The 16,238-nt window shown below is 44.0% G+C and overlaps 1 protein-coding gene and 1 long non-coding RNA gene across 3 annotated transcripts in view; one reads left to right on the top strand and one right to left on the bottom strand.

The window, feature by feature from the left end:
• Window positions 1–16,238, bottom strand: part of lhfpl2a (LHFPL tetraspan subfamily member 2a) — a 41,320-nt gene that overhangs the window by 16,464 nt on the left and 8,618 nt on the right. Inside the window, exon 1 of one of the 2 annotated variants that reach the window (XM_056433251.1) lies at window positions 1,935–2,000. The exons of the other annotated variant lie outside the window; for it this stretch is intronic. The gene's annotated coding sequence lies outside the window, so the exon portion shown is untranslated. Of the gene's footprint in view, window positions 1–1,934; window positions 2,001–16,238 lie in introns of those variants that run through there. 2 annotated transcript variants of the gene reach the window in all.
• Window positions 11,722–15,788, top strand: LOC130205747 (uncharacterized). Its single transcript, XR_008833961.1, has 2 exons — window positions 11,722–12,160; window positions 15,467–15,788. It is a non-coding gene; the product is annotated as an uncharacterized LOC130205747 (long non-coding RNA).

Genomic DNA, 16,238 nt, shown 5'->3' with positions numbered 1-16,238 from the left:
CGGTTTCAAGAACAGAAGGTTTCCAAAGATAGAGCAAAGATTGGTAGCCCATGTATGTGAGGCTCGAGGCGGATTTATGATGTCCTCTATGCTCCCTGACCCTGGATTTGGGCATTATTTGGGGCTCGGTTTACATACGCAGAAGAGTTTACGAGCTTCAGACTGAAGCCACCACCCCGTTGACCCTCAGATGCTGATCCACATGCGTGATCCACACGCCGGCCAACACGCCGACACGCGCTCCCCACAAAGAGTGAGCGGGAGGGAAAACCTCTCCGGAGCTGGACCCCCGGTCTCCTCCAGAGGGTCAACGTTACATTCTGGATTAACTAATTAATGGTCTGGTAAAGACCGTTCACATGAAAAGACTTCAGCAATAGTCTGTGTGCTGATGTCGGGGTTCAGACAGTGCCAATGCTACCATGCTGCTGTTGGGAAGATAGGTCTACCATGGCGCGTTAGCATGCTGATATCTTCAGGTATTTGGTCATAAACCAAAGTATTTGAAACTAGAATGGGCACTCGGTAGAGCGCATACCTTCGCATATCACAAGATTGGGCATTGAATTATGAACATTTTGGCATTAGTTGCATGCCAATTGGATAAAAATTGACCGTGCTATGGTAAAAAGAAGATGTTGACCTTTTCATGACCTTGACCTTGACCTTTGACCCGATCGATCCCAAAGTCTAATCAAATGGTCCCCGGATAATAACCAATCATCCCACCAAATTTCATGCGATTCGGTTTACAACTTTTTTTGTTACGCGAATAACACGCATACAAATAAATAAATAAATATATGAATACACGGCGATCAAAACATAACCTTCCGCATTTTCAATGCGAAGGTAAAGATGGGCCTGAAGAAAAGCAAGGGGATCATCAACGTTATTACAGTTCATCCTCAGGGGGAAATGAATGTCCGCTCCGGAGTCCTCTAGCATTGATTTGTCAACACCGGATTGTAGCATGTAGTCAGGAGGAAGTCATTGGGCTTAAGAACTCTGGGGACCATGAATATCTGCCCACACGTCATGCCAATCCATCTGATAGGAAGACTGTTCAGGAAAAGGCCGGGGATCCCCGAAATCTTTAGGATTCAACCTCTGGGGATCATGAATGTCTGCACCGAACCCCAAGACCCTCCATCAAACAGTCGTTCGGATATTTCCGTCCCCGTTCGGCTGCGACTTCGACTCCCGTTCAAAGTGTCCACTCGGCATTTTTTCTCTCTCATCACAGCAACGGCACAGCAGGAAGCGCCTCTCCACGCCGCCGCCGGCCCGGAAATAATCGACAATCTCCACGTCTCCGTACGAGCCCCGGCCGCGACAGAGCGTTACTCCAGAGCTCAAGGAGAGTTCACGATAACGCTTCTACGACCGCCAGATGCTTCTCCTTCCTTCGTTTCTCAGTATTTCCCTCGCATCGTCCAGCCTCTTGCCTCGAGTGACATAACGAGAAGAGCAATTTCAAACACAAAGGGAGGGCTTATCGTCTGTGAGGATCTATTTCGAATGAGAAGCGCCTGCAGCTCCTGAGAGGGAAGCCGGTCGGTCGCGCAGGACCACAGACGCTCGGCCGGTCACTCTTTTGTTTTTGTCTCTGCTTAAAAAAACATGGTTAGGATGTCAAATAGAAGCAAAAAGCACGATTTCTTACTTTGGGCATTTATCTGATTTTGTATTATTTCATGGCTCTTTTGCCAAAGGACAGAATAATCACTCCCACCGCAGCTGTAGAGGTCTTTACGAACACGTCTGCACATCTGCTCAGCATCCTGCAGCTTCTGATTCAGACCATAACGCGTAACACTCTCGTCTCATCAGCAGACGGTTAAGTATGAATGAGTGACTCACCGCACAGTGGTTTAAAAAAGGGGGTAAATTACCGTACCGGATGTTTAAAATAACTCTAACAGCAGTCCCACCTGTCTCCATTTGTCTTTGGGTCGTCCAGCTCTCCCGGAGATGTGGCTCCTCTGCCCTGACTCTCCTCCTCTGCTCACACGCTTTTAATGTGTCTCTCTCTCTCTTTCTCGGACTCCTGACTCCGGGACCCTCCCCACGTCTCCTCTGATTGGCCGGGACCCCAACCCCCCCCCCCCCCCCAGAACACCGGAGCCCCGCTACTTGAGAGAGCGTCCACATGGTGTCCATATTTCAGCTGAATCTGGGTTAAAATAACAAGAGCTGGAGCTGCAGAGCGTCCCTCCTCTCGCTCGGCGTCTCTCACTTTCTCACTCGGGGGTTTCATTGCATTTTCATATAATTTACAAAAAAACACGTGAACCTAAACTACCCACCTTTGAGTTGACTTCGATAAATAAGCATATTGTTATTTGAATCATACAAGTGGACTAGGTCCATATTTATTCAGATATTACATCACATAGTTCATATAAGTATTCCTCAAAGTACATTAAATGTACTTCATGCCACAGAACTACAGTTATGTGTTATTTTGTGTACTTAAAAAGACCTCATAAAACAGTAAAAGTGCTTTATTGCTATTTTAATATGTATTACAACTAGTGGGATCTTTATGTTACTTTAAAGCAGCAGTGTAAAGTAACTAAGTACATTTACTCAAGTACTTTTCTTAAATGTAGAGTACTTGTGCTTTAATGGTGTATTTCCATTGTATTCTACTTCACTAGTTGCAGTCGTCATGTGTTTGATACCTTTAGTTACTTTGCAGATGCAGGTAAATAATGCAAAATATGAATAAATAAATAAGTAATGACGTATTATAGATGGCTACCAGTATTTAATATTTAAAATGAGCTCCATCTTTACCGGCTGCACCATGAAAGTGATAAACGATCATCATTATTATAATCCTATAATATAATATATAGTGTTATGAAATTCTGCACGGCGAGCACTTTTGTGAAATATATTTTGATGCAAATACTTTTACATGTAACATGTAACTGTGGAATAGCTCCTATGAGTACGTGCTCCACCACTGAAATAAAGTACACTGCATCATTTTGAACATAATATAGGACTTGTTATTTTAACAAATGTGTTTAAAGAAAATACAAAAATACATGACTAGTGTGTACTTCTAAAGGATCTAATGCATTCCTATTTTCTGTAATTAGTTTGTACATAAAGTTTCCTTTAAGTTTGCGCAATAACACACACACACACACACACACACGCATCCTGTCCCATCCTTCTTCAATCAATAATACATATGTGAGTGAACAGATCGCTGTCTGGATGACCAGCTAACCGACTGTTTGTATTCGCTCACACGGGGAGAACAAATGAGTTCCATATGAGGACTCGAACAGGAAGAGAAGCCGATAGGCCGGAGCACTTGAAGGCAGCGTGGAGAGGAAGGGGCCTTTTCTTATCAGTTTGAATGGGAGTCAAAAGCCCAAAATAGTGCATTTCTTAACCCAGATGCATGTAACCTAAAACTTTTGACCCATTTCCAATAGATCCTGGTGACTCATTCTCACCCCGCGGTTGTGATCTGGATGGAAAGAGGTTCAAGGACCTTTTTTTAAAGCCTTTTTTGCAGGAAAAAACAACAGCTGTCCGTTTTGCAGAGCGGCGCTGCCCTCAGATACGGTTGTTGTGCCTCTCGAGCTCCTTAAAGTTTACAACTCGCAAAAACTCTCAGTCATTTCTAAAACAATGGCGCCTTGATTTCAGACAGGCAGTAAACAAAAGCAGACTTTCCATTTTCTCGCCGGCAACTGCAGATTTTGCCAGCTGAAATGTTTCATGAGGTGATTTCTTTCTTTTTTTAAACTTTAAAATGGACTTATATCTATATATTCCCTTCTCTGGACTTCTGACCGCTCAAAGCACTTCAACCCCTTCGCGTCCTTCACCCATTCACACACATGGCACAGCGTAAACGCCCCTTTTGTCCAATAAACAGCAGGACGGAGCTGCTAACGTGAGCCGGAACTCTGCTGGTAGCATCTCGGCTTCATTTTAACACAGTCAGCATCTCCCCGGCCTTGGGATTAAAGCTCCGTGACTGTAAGTAGCGGACCTCGTTGATGTGGAAATACAGATGCACACATCAGACGCCGGGCTGACCACGTACATATCGCCTTACGGGCTTAATGGGAAGCCGACGGTGGCGAGAATTTCCCTCGTGTCGCGAAAGGAGCCGCGACGCAGAGCAGACCCTCGCTTCAAAAGACCCGGGGAGGATCAGAGGAACCCCGAATCCTCAGCGCACACGCGCACACACACACACACACACAAGGACACATTCCAGGGTAAAGCATCGTCGGTGCGGGTTCGACGGGAGCGCGGCCGCTAATCCATCTGTCATTGACAGACTGTGATCAATCGTATCTTGTAGATCTGAAGAGAGGCGAAGGGTGTGAATCAGAGCAGAGTGGAAACTGATGACAAGTCAGATAACAAGTCGGGGGAGGGGGGGGGGGGATGACACTTAAGCTAAGTGAAGATGTATTTATGAAGCGTCTCGTTGTCTTCTTACTTTGGTGTGAAACGAGATATTAAATTAAATATCACTGTTATCCTGAAACGTCCCCACTGTGGGACTAATAAAGGAATTTCTAATCTAATCTAATCTATCGACTGTAGCCCACCGGTCTATCAGCCCCTCCCCCCCCCCCCCCTGACAACGTAAAGTCATGACAACGACGGAAACAGCAAAGAGTTCCGTGTCTATAAACCCGTGACCTGGATATTCAGAGTCGGGCCAGGAAGTGATTTCACACTCCTGAAACCAAATGCTTGGTTTTGGCTCTCGTGTCGACGCACGAGTCCCAGATGTGCCTGGCGGATATCTGAATGAGGTTTTTTTTTTTAAAATCTTCACGTGTTTTCAATCCTGAGCGTTACGTCAGCGCGCAGCCACCCCGAAGAGGCTACGCAGGGTTCACCGAGGAAGAGAGAGAGAGAGAGAGATGATGGAAACGGACGGACGGCCTGATGGATTGTTGAGGAAAAATGATAATCAATCGCTCTCTGGAGTGCTCAGAGAAAATGTTCTGGGGGGCGAGGAGAGCATGCCCGATGGTAGAATATGGATGTAAACAAATCAATTCAGTTTATTTGTATAGCCCAATTTCAGAAATTACAAATTTGTCTCGGAGTGCTTTACAATCGGTACACATAGACATCCCTGCCCCAAAACCTCACATCGGATCAGGAAAAACTCCCAAATAACCAATAAACAGCACACTCTCTCAAATACGCAACCCGAAAGCAGATCCCGAGAGGCGAATAATGGATGTCGGGGGACTCTCCGCCGCCGTACGCTCGCTTCTCCGCGCAATCAGAGAAGCCTGAGCTCGGCCCGGACCCCATCTGGCCCCTTCAAGGCCGATCAGGTCGACAGATGTTAGACATCGGGCTCGCAGCCTGGGCAGCGCTGGGTGTTCGCTACCAACATGGAACTGTTTCCATACCTCGCTTTCAGACATAACAACGTGATTTCCTGTTGATGAAAAACATTTTTTTTCTCAATCATCAAAGAGCCGACGTTAGAAGTCGTCCAAGCACAAGAACGTGGCCTGAATAATCGGCACAGACGCATTCAGGTCACAGACGTCCGTCCCTCGCTCCGCCTCTTTCCAATGAGACATTCTGCTTTGGCGTGTATATATTGTCACTCACAAGCTCAAGATCGTATTCGTGCATTTGCCGCCGATCCGTTCACGTGATCCGACAGATGAGGTCGCGAGACGGACGCGTTTACCCCCCCGGCAAGGTCACGGCACATCGTCTTTTATCCATTACGCTCCTGTCAGCGGCGGTTACAGTCGAACGCACCGTAGAGATATCTCCCGTTTCTGAACCGGAGCATAAACGCACGGATGTGCTGAAGGTGAGGAAATGCCAATAGTGGAGGGCGGGGGTGGGAGGGGGGGGGGGGGGGGGGGCGTGGGAAAGAGAGAAGGAGATGGAAAAAGGAATAAGGTGAGCGGGGACACACCTCCGGCTGGGTTTGCAGTGTATTGGGAGGTGGGGGGGGGTCACTAATCCCAAAAGTCCTTTTTTTTGTTCTACGTCCAAATACATACATGGAATATAATAAAAAACACATTTTTTCTTTTCTTTTTCTCCTTGTTTTCATCTTATGTAAAAAATAAAAATAAAAACATCATCCTTGTGTGGTGATTTCTACAAGGTTATACATTTGTATATTTTCTTTTTGTAAAATAATATTTTCAGCATAACAAAATGTAAATGCTATTTCACAACAAATATTCTGAATTTTGTTTTTTTTGTTCATAAAAAAAAATCTATAAAAAAAAAAACGGAGCCGCGCAAAAACACTCGCAGCTCCATTTCGACCCCCCCCCTGGAAACATCTGTTTATGCGATCCGGCTGACTGTGCGTGTCGGTCCAGGTTCGAGCGGCGAGGTGCAGCGGGAGCCACTTCTGGAGGAGGCTCGGGGGGGCACTCTTCAGCCGGGCCTCCTCCTTCTCCGAGGAAGGAGGTCAACGAAATCCCCTCATCTTCTCGTATTGTTCCACGCCGCGAGGGTTAAGAGGACGATGAAAAACAAAAGGAGCGCCTGACATCTCTCAGCGGTCTCGAAGTGGGTGGCCTTCATCTTGCGAGCCGGTTACGTTGTGCCGCAGAAGAGGGTTTTTTTTGGGGGGGGGGTTTAGCTTGCGTGGCATCTCGGAGCGGTTAGAAATCAGCTCGTGCTCCTTTGAGCGGAGGATTAAAAGAGGCCGAGGAACGGCAACAGAGGCAGAGATAACATCCGTCACAGCGGCGCGGCGCCCTGAAGGAGCGATCACGCTGTTTGTTGTGTGACAAAAACCAAAAAAACAGAAAGTGCGTGACCCACAAACAAGAGCCTCCAGCGAAGAATCATCGCATCGTTAGCCGTGCTAGCGGCGGGCGGGAATACCTCGCCGACGGGGGGATCGACGGCAATTATGTAATGTTCAGATTATGTCAGCGTCCTCTCTCAACTCAGGGTTCTTACACATTTTGACCGATGGATTTCCAGGACTTTTCCAGGACTTTTCAATGACTTTAAACCAAATTCCCACGACCAAACTGAAATCTCCGTATAAACATGAACAATTTAGAAAATGTTGTGCGTTTTTGAGCGTCTTTCTTTAAAAAAACATAGCAATTATTTCAAACTAGGTGTAAATGAACACGTGATTCTAACACATTTCCATGACTTTCCCAAAAACTTTTATAATTTGAGTTTTTTCCATGACTTTTCCAGGCCTGGAAATGACCATTTTAAAATTCCATGACTTTTCCAGCTTTTCCATGACCGTACGAACCCTGTCAACTGCTCTCGACCGTGAGTCCAAATCACAAAACCATACCGTCTCCGGAGAGCGGCGGTTCAGTCATCGTTGGCTCCGCAGCGTTTTTGCAATTATGTAATGTTCCCCGCCATGTTTTTAATTTAGTGCAAAACACTTACGTTTTTAACGGAAATACCTAAAAAATCTAACGACGCTCTCGGCAAACTTGGTCGTACTTTGTGATTTTGCTTGTTAGCATTTAGCTCATAGCACCGCAGACGTGTTAAAAATACATATTTAGCCGGCTTAGAAACTACAAATGTCACTTTATTATTGATCGTTTCATAAACATGCTTCTAAGCATCACTTTGTTTACATTAACATTCAAATAATCCCCAGATATTCGACTTTTTTTTGGACGTTAACTTTTTGATCGACATTTCATCAATGTAAGAGCGAAACAATTTAGAATATTCGACAGGTTTTTAAGAAATAAGGGTCTACATTCTTCGCACCTATAATTCCTCTGCCTGCTGATGGACTGGGGGGGAGGGGGGGGGGGAGGCGTTTCTCACTGTTAGAGAGCTGCGGAGCTTGGGGGCCCTCAGGTCTAACAGTGTCTCCATTATGCTTAACCATTTCCAGCACCTTAGCCCCTTCACACAGCCCCGGGGACCATAAACACTGGGGGGTGAGGAGGGGGTGAGGAGGGGGTGAGGAGGGGGTGGATCGCCGTACTTTTTGTTTCCCAGGCCAGACTCAGGAAATCAGTCCCTGTGCTGAGCCGGCTGGACGGTATGTGGCCCTCTCCTCTGGGGGCCCGGGGGGCATTGTTCTCACTGTGTTTTGTGCTCGGGATGAGTGCAGTTTAATCCCACATTCCCTGTGGCTCCGACACAATCTCCCCTGCAAACTGAGACCTCGCTGGCTGCTTTATCCAAACGTCCCCTGGGGAGGACAGCGGGGGCCCGAGGGGGGCCGGAGGGGGGTCGGAGACATTGCTGTTGTGGGCACTCCGACCTCAACCCGATACCCTCCTGAAAATCAAAAGTAAGCACCGCTGAGGAACGTTGGCACCGGACTCTCTCTCCAGTTACCCACAACAGAAGTATCGAGTGGTGTCTTCCCCCGCCAGCAGGCACGTAGGAGGCGAGGAGGCGAGGAGACGAGGGATGGAGACAAACGAGGGGAGGCGGCGAGTGAAAAGGAGACGCCAGAGAGGCCAAAGCGCAGAGGTGCGAAGCTGGGAAATGAAGACGCGTGCCGCTGTTGTCAGATCGGTTTTCATGGGGGGGAGGGGGGGGGAGTAAGTGCTTCCACTTCCAGACGGGATCGTCACGGTTTTCTATTTATGGAAAAATTCCAAAGTCACAAAAGAAAGTCAAAACATTGCGATTTCCAGCAGACACAAAGAGGAGAAATCTGTCGGCTCTGCAGGATTTATTAAAACCGTCTCATCTTATACATCCAGAATGTGTGATGTGAGGATAACAGCTGTTCAACAAACCTCCCGATCAGAAATAAGAGTGTGTTTGACACCCCCCCCCCCCCCCCTCATCGATGCGTCCCAACATAGAGCACAAAGACAAAGGGAGGTCCAGTCCAAAACAAGTGTGAGATAACAGGAAGTGTCTCCCTATTTATAAAGTGACAAACAATTCTTCTGTTTATTCTCTTAGCGGGGCGAGGGGCGGGGCTTTCCACTTTGAAATGACCTTCACAGGTGGTCCCTGCTCATTATATCTCTCACGCCGTTGTTCTCCTCCGTGTTGGAAAAACATGGCCACCCCCGCAACGCCCACAGCTTCCTCCTTCTTCCTCCGGATAAATACAGCGGCGAGATTTCCAGCGTGCGCTTCGCCTTCGGTGAACTGAGGGGTTGAAGCGGCACGGAGGTCTTAGAACAGAGGCGGCCAGACGACTCACAGGGAAGTAACATGGAAAACATACAACTGGACGCCCGTTTATTAGAAACACGTCTCAAAGACTCTGCGAAGCTCCTTCAATCAAACCCAAACTCTTTATTTGATTACAACCTCTGTGATTGGAGGATTTATTGCATTGTTGCTGTTTCAGACTTGATTTAGCAAAGTGTTCCTAATAAACTGGCAACTGAGTCAATATTGCAATAGATGCTGCTCTGAATCTATCATTTATTTTTCTATACTACTGGATAACTTTACCTTCAAATATATCTAAATAAATAAATCTGAAAATGACTCTTTGGTTAAACTAAACTCACGAGACATAATGAACGTAGTGGAAACTGGAAGCTGGCTCTAAACCTCAGATTTAAAGCCAACTTTCTCTCTCTTTACGTTTCCAATCGTCCTTGTTGTTGTTTATAATAATAATAATAATAATAATAACTTTATTTATATAGCACCTTTAAAAACAAAATCTACAACGTGCTCTACAGAGAGTTACGGCAAAACAAATAGAATGGTAAGATACAAATATTAAAAAATATATATTTTTTTAAATTAAAAATAAATTAATAAAAACAGAAAAACTAAATTAGGGGAACCAAAGATCAGCATAAAAGGATGACATCACTTAAAAGCTGTTCTATAAAAATGGGTTTTAAGAAGTGATTTAAAAGAAGTTACTGATTCTGTGAATGTACACAAACGCTTTTTTATACACTCGTGATTTTTTTGCCTGCAGCTTTCCAAAGAGCTGCTCGTCCCCACGACGTTGTCTCGTATAAACTCAGCTCTACGGGGATCGATCAGATATGATTGACGCTGGCAGAAAAAGGAAAAAACTCATTTCGCAACTGTGCATCGGAGAAAGTTTGTTTTCAAAGCTGCTCTAACTTTCCCAGATGACTTTGGAGCCGCTCGCTCGCAGCGAGAAGCCGGCGTTAAAGCCCCGACGTGTGGAACAATAGGGCCCCCGTGGGAGCAGCTGGGGTTTCCACCGGTGACCGGCAGGTGCCAGGAACCCCAATAACACCAGAAGAAGAAAAGCAGGAAACCGGTTTGTTTTGTCGGCCTGCACACAAACTCCAAAGGGCCTTCCATCCCGTGAGGAAGAGCTCTGTACACGGAGTCACTTCAGATGCAAACACAAGGGCAAACAACACCGACCTCTCGTGTGGACGGATTCTCTCCCCCCCCCCCCCCCCTCCCGAATCCAGATTATGTCAGCGTCCTCTCTCAACTCAGGGTTCTTACACATTTTGACCAGTGGATTTCCAGGACTTTTCAATGACTTTAAACCAAATTTACACGACCAAACTGAAATCTCCGAATAAACATGAACAATTTAGAAAATGTTGTGCGTTTTTGAGCATCTTTAAAAAAACAAAAACATAGCAATTATTTCAAAGTCGGCGTAAATGAACATGTGATTATAACACATTTCCATGACTTTTTCAAAAACTTTTATAATTGGAGTTTTTTCCATGACTTTTCCAGGCCTGGAAATTACCATTTTAAAATTCCATGACTTTTCCAGGTTCTGCTCCCGACATGGAGTCACCAGAAACAACCATGAGTCCAAATCACAAAACCATACCGTCTCCGGAGAGCGGCGGTTCAGTCATCGTTGGCTCCGCGGCGTTTTAATGAGCATCTTTTTTTTTTCTTGGTATTTTTCCATTCTAACCTGAGACGGACGAGCAGCTGCACCTGGAGAGAACTTTAAAACTGTTTCACATGTTCGTCGTAAAGAGAGAGAAGAAAGAAAGAAAAAAGACGCTGATGTCTGCATCGCTAATTTGACGTGACGCGGGTCCCTGTGGGGGACGTTGCATCATGTCGAGCACAAGAAAACACATTGTGTGCATTACGTCGTGCTTATGTCATGCACCCGAGTCCCCGGGAGGGACTTACATCATCACTCCTGTGACAGCTTCGTTTTCAATCTGGAATCACACAGACATCCAAAAATGAGTGAATAACTTCAGCTCCATGCTTTATGCACGGACTCTAAAGATGATGTGTGTCCACACACACACACACACACACACACCTCTCAAACACGCCTCGCTGGAGATGATTAACTAATGGACGACTCTCTCCTCCCCCTTTTTTCTCGGCACCGTCGAGGCTTTTTCGTTTTTAATGGATATCGTCCGGAGAGAAGCAGCACTCAGCTCTGGTCAATAGTCTGAAGTCAATAGTCACAACATCAACAGCACCGCAGAGCTTTCCCCCAACACGGGCACACAAGAGGGCCACGGAAGGCTCGCTCTCTCCGGAGGAGGCTAAAGGTCGAGGCTTGTGCAAATAGATGAATGTCATGTGACAGTGGGGGACATTGTTTCTGTGACAATGCGTGTAATCAGTGGCCTCGGGGCTTTTTCCACAGCAGACACACACACAGACACACACACACAGAGACACACACACACACACACAGAGACACACGGGTTAGCTTTCCTTGACGATAGATAAGATACAAAGTCTCCTTTGTCTCGTTCAACACCACAGGAGAGGGGGGGGGGGGTATCAGCAAACACATCCATGTCTGTCCAAAATGTAATCGCTTCGCCATTTTATCTTGATTATTGTCCTCTATTAACTCAGCACTTCAGAAATAGCACTTTTTGTGATGTCACAGTGACAATCAAAGTCTATTCAGTTCATTTTTGTGCCAAATTTGAAGAAATTCTTTTTAAGAATGGAAGAAAACCGAACTCCTCTGGTCACAGCTGTCACACATACATTTAAAGAAGAAGAAAAAAAAGTTCCTTCTAATGTTCCCAACATGTGGATCTGGTCCTTCATCAAAGTCAACGCAACAAGAGAGACGTTCTTCCCGGAGGACGAAGGCACGGAGGAAGCGCCTCGCTGCAGCGTCGCTCTTCAGCTCGTGGTCGCTCGGGGGGGCGAGGGCTCCACCTCGGCCCGCCGCCGCCGCCGCTGTCGAGCAATCATTTACGAGCCGTCAGATTCTACGACCTGCAGCGGGCCGGTAAGTGTTTTCTCTTTTAAGTGCATCGTGCATGCAGGAACAAATTATTTATTTAGGTGGCATTTGCTGAATCAATATTATTTCCACTGCGTTGTTTTTTAAAGACAGAAAGAAAAGTTGAATCTGTGAAATGAAAGAGGTCATCTTTTCCATCTGAGATGTGTCTTTGTTCCCCACCACGACAAGTTAATAAAAAAATTCTGATCATATTTTGTTGATAAATCTTTGGGTGTTCATGCTCTCAAACCTCTCCACACCTGAGCTGCCCTCCAGCAGCAGGTGTGGAACCCCAAAATAAATCGTCGAGGTCAGAAAAAAAACAGCATTTCTTTTTTTTAAATGCAAAGTGATACTCTGATAAGGTAATATATGACATAATCAAAGTAAGGTATACTCAACATTGGCGTCTGGGTTTTGAACAGTGGAAAAACAAGCAGTGATTTTGCCACAACAACTCTGGAATGAGCGCTAAGTAATACACAGATGACAAACACCGAGCACACAGCGGCCTCTTCAGCGTCGAATGTGACACTTTGGTACTTGTTGGGTTCCTTCAGCGGTGGAAGATTGAGAACTCAATAACACCGGCGGCACACTGTTCAAACACCTGACTATCTCCTTCTTTTTTCTCACGCTGTCATCTGGCGAAAAAAAAGGAGATGAAAGCAAAGCAAGAATTTTACCGACAAGTTCCATGAAATGAGCAGCGACGGAGGATAAAAACGGCTCGCCAACGGAGGACAACACAATAATTGTGGAGGATGTTTTGTCCCCGGGGTGAATTCTTGTCGGGGCACTTTGCAATTAACAGAAGTGGATATATATATTATATACATATATATATATATAAAATATATATATATATCTATACATATATACATATATACATATTTATTTTAAAAAATATATATATATATATTATATATATATATATAAATTGCTGCTGTTCCGGCCCTTTAAAGTGATGACACAAAATGCCCTGCATTCTGGATTCATTACAAAGCAACTGTTTAGGAGCTGTGCTGCTGGACCCTTTCACAGCTGGGGGCAGACTATTACTGGGGGGGGGGGGGGGGGGTTCTGCAGCATGGTCCAGCACAAAAGGCTCTTTATTATAGCTAAATTTAGAATATCATGAAAAAAGTATACTAGTAGGGTATTAAACAAATCCTGTTAGAATTGTCTATTTCACTGCACACCCTGCAAAAATTTTTTTTTAGTCTGAAATCTTATTAAAATTTATTTATGAGATAGGATTGTTTTTTTTTTTTGTGTCTGTATAATCAAAAATAAAAAAAAAAAAAAAATTTTGAAAAAAAATTTCATTTGATTTGTAAATCCAGAAATTTGTTTTTTTGTTTTTTTTGTTTTTTAAAGAAAATAAAGAACTTTAACTTTAATATAATATTCTAATTTCCTCCTGTTATATATAAAAATATATATAATATATATATATATATTATATATATATATAAATTGTGCTGTTCCGCCCTTTAAAGTGATGACACAAACTCCTGTTACCTTCACATTTACGAACATATTTTACAATTAAAACCTCCAGAAAATTATTAGAATTAATATTGTTTCCCAAGTTTAAGTGTGAGGTACTTTATGTTTGTTTGTTGACTACCTAAATCGCCCTTTAAATATATAAAAAAGTTGATATTTCTTATATGTTTGACACAGTGAAAAACAGCCTGCGGTCAAATTGACCCCAAAGAACACCGACGTTAAACATTGAATGGGGTCAAATTGACCCTAAACGTAACAGGAGGTATGGTGAATACACTTATTCACCTTCTTGCTTGAGAGTCATGTGAGTAAATAGATGCTGGAGTGATTAGCTTAGCTTAGCATAACGACTGGAAGCAGGGGGGGAGAGGGAATCTGATTTTGTCAAACAATGAGAATAACTATAAAGACATAGAGAATCTTCTCTCTGATGGTCTCGTTTAAATAGATTATTAAATTGAGGATTGTTTCGTTTCCTCACAGTAACTTTATATGAGTGAGCTGTTTGTTTCTCTTACCTTCTGACATAAGGCTGAGATGAGGGGATTATTCAATTAATCAATCATAAGAGAATGAATCAATTTTATGATTCTGATTCATTAAAAAAAAGTTCTCTTCCAGTAAGTTATTTTGTTTTGATGATGTCATCCTGCGCTGTAGGATATTTAAACTGAAGTTTTTTTCCCCCGACAACCTAAATTCCTCGCATGGCACGTTGACCGATGATGAAAATAAAGGTTTTAAATGACCGCTGCAGCTCTACCTCGGACAGAGCGGTCTCCAGTCAGTTTGCTGGTTCATCTAAATCAGAGCTCATTTTCATTAAGACACATCAAGCTCTAATAGCGCGTCCTCCACAACCGTCTGCATCTGTTGCACATGCATTCCTCCAATCCCCCGTACTCCTCTCTTCAGGCACACACACAGATTGTTTGTGCACCTCTGCTGGCTAATCTCCAAAAAGGTCAAATACATGTTTATCTAAAGATAAACAACAAAAAAAGGGGATTTTTATGAATTACAAACTAATTGTTGCCATCTGTTTCTAGAGTTTACAGGTATACATATATATATATATATATATATAAATATATATATATATAAAGTAAATATAAATATGTATATATATCTATGAATAAATATATATAAATACGTATATATACACATATATATAAATAAATGTATACAAATATATATATATATATAGGAATAAATATATATAAATACATAAATATACATATATATATATAAATAAATGTATACAAATATATATATATATACATATATATGTATATATACATATATATATATATATTATATATATATATATATGTAACCAGCAGAAGTGCCTGATATCCGTGGCACATGGCTTTTCACGATGCTGTACTTTGTCATGTGAACTGTATGCAACGTATATACAAAATAAAAAGCAATTCTTGTTGTTAACAATAAGCATTGTCTGCTCCGGCTCAGCTGGGCAGCTGCAATACATTCACCACACATCATTTGTTGGAGCCAGAGCTGAGACAGACGGGCTTTGAAGGCCTTTGCCAGGCGCTCTTCAAAGAGAGGAGGGAAGAAAAGAAAAAAAACTTTGGGTTTCTGGAGTCCGTGCCGCTTCCGCCTCGGGTTTGGGCGCGAGCTCGGCCCGCCGGCGGCCACAGTGAGCCAGAAACAACATGTTTCAAGAAATCCTCAATGGGACTGAACGTAGACAGATGGGACTGGTGCAAAGATCCTGTTCATGTAAGTTTTAACCACGAGTTTTAATTATTTCAACCTTGTTTCTGTCAGGTTTTAAATACTACAAGACCCAAGAAACTCTGCCGCTGTCGCCATGAAGAAGAACCCAGTCAGAGCCGTGAGTCAGAGGGAGCGTTGTTGTTGCAGTCGGGACACAAAACACGGTGCCACAGTTGGTGAATTCGCCCCAAAATCGAGCCAGAATTTCAAAGGCAATGGCTCTGTAATGTGGAAGGAGTTGCTCGAAGTCAAGAACCCACAAGCGTTTCAGCATCTTACAGCTCTTTTGGGTTTTTATGTGGCACACAGCGCTACTCTTTGTTTTCCCTCTCACCAGTAAAATAAAAAAAGCTGAGTCAGACAGCAACCTCCACTTCTGAAAAGTGAAGCCAATACTTTGTGTCTTAAAGCTGCATTCTCTCCGCTGACCACCAGGGAGCGACTCATCTGGTTGAAGAAGTCTATGAGAAAACGACTCTCTTTATTCCCTCAGTAAACATTGTAAACATGAGTTTATGGTCTCAATCTCTCGCTTCAAGTCTTCTTCAATACAGCATGATGTTGATTTTGTAAATGATGGTCCATGCGGGGTCAAATAGACCATAAAGCAGGGTATGCTGGAGGGCGGGGCTACAAGGTGATTGACAGGTCTTCACCATGGCGTTTGTCGAGGTCTAAAAGCTTTAGATGTATTATTATACGGTCAGTTCCATTCACTGGTTGCAAAGTAGCCAAGATGGCGACGGCGGTGAAGAAACCAACGGATGACGTCACAACGCCCGCGTCCACTTCAAAGAGCTTCTATCCGCCATTAGCGGCGCAC

This window comes from Pseudoliparis swirei, chromosome 15 (assembly GCF_029220125.1).
Source record: "Pseudoliparis swirei isolate HS2019 ecotype Mariana Trench chromosome 15, NWPU_hadal_v1, whole genome shotgun sequence".
Lineage (NCBI taxonomy): Eukaryota > Metazoa > Chordata > Actinopteri > Perciformes > Liparidae > Pseudoliparis > Pseudoliparis swirei.
Note: the sequence above shows the minus strand (reverse complement) of the source record. Positions and strands in the feature narration are given on the sequence as shown.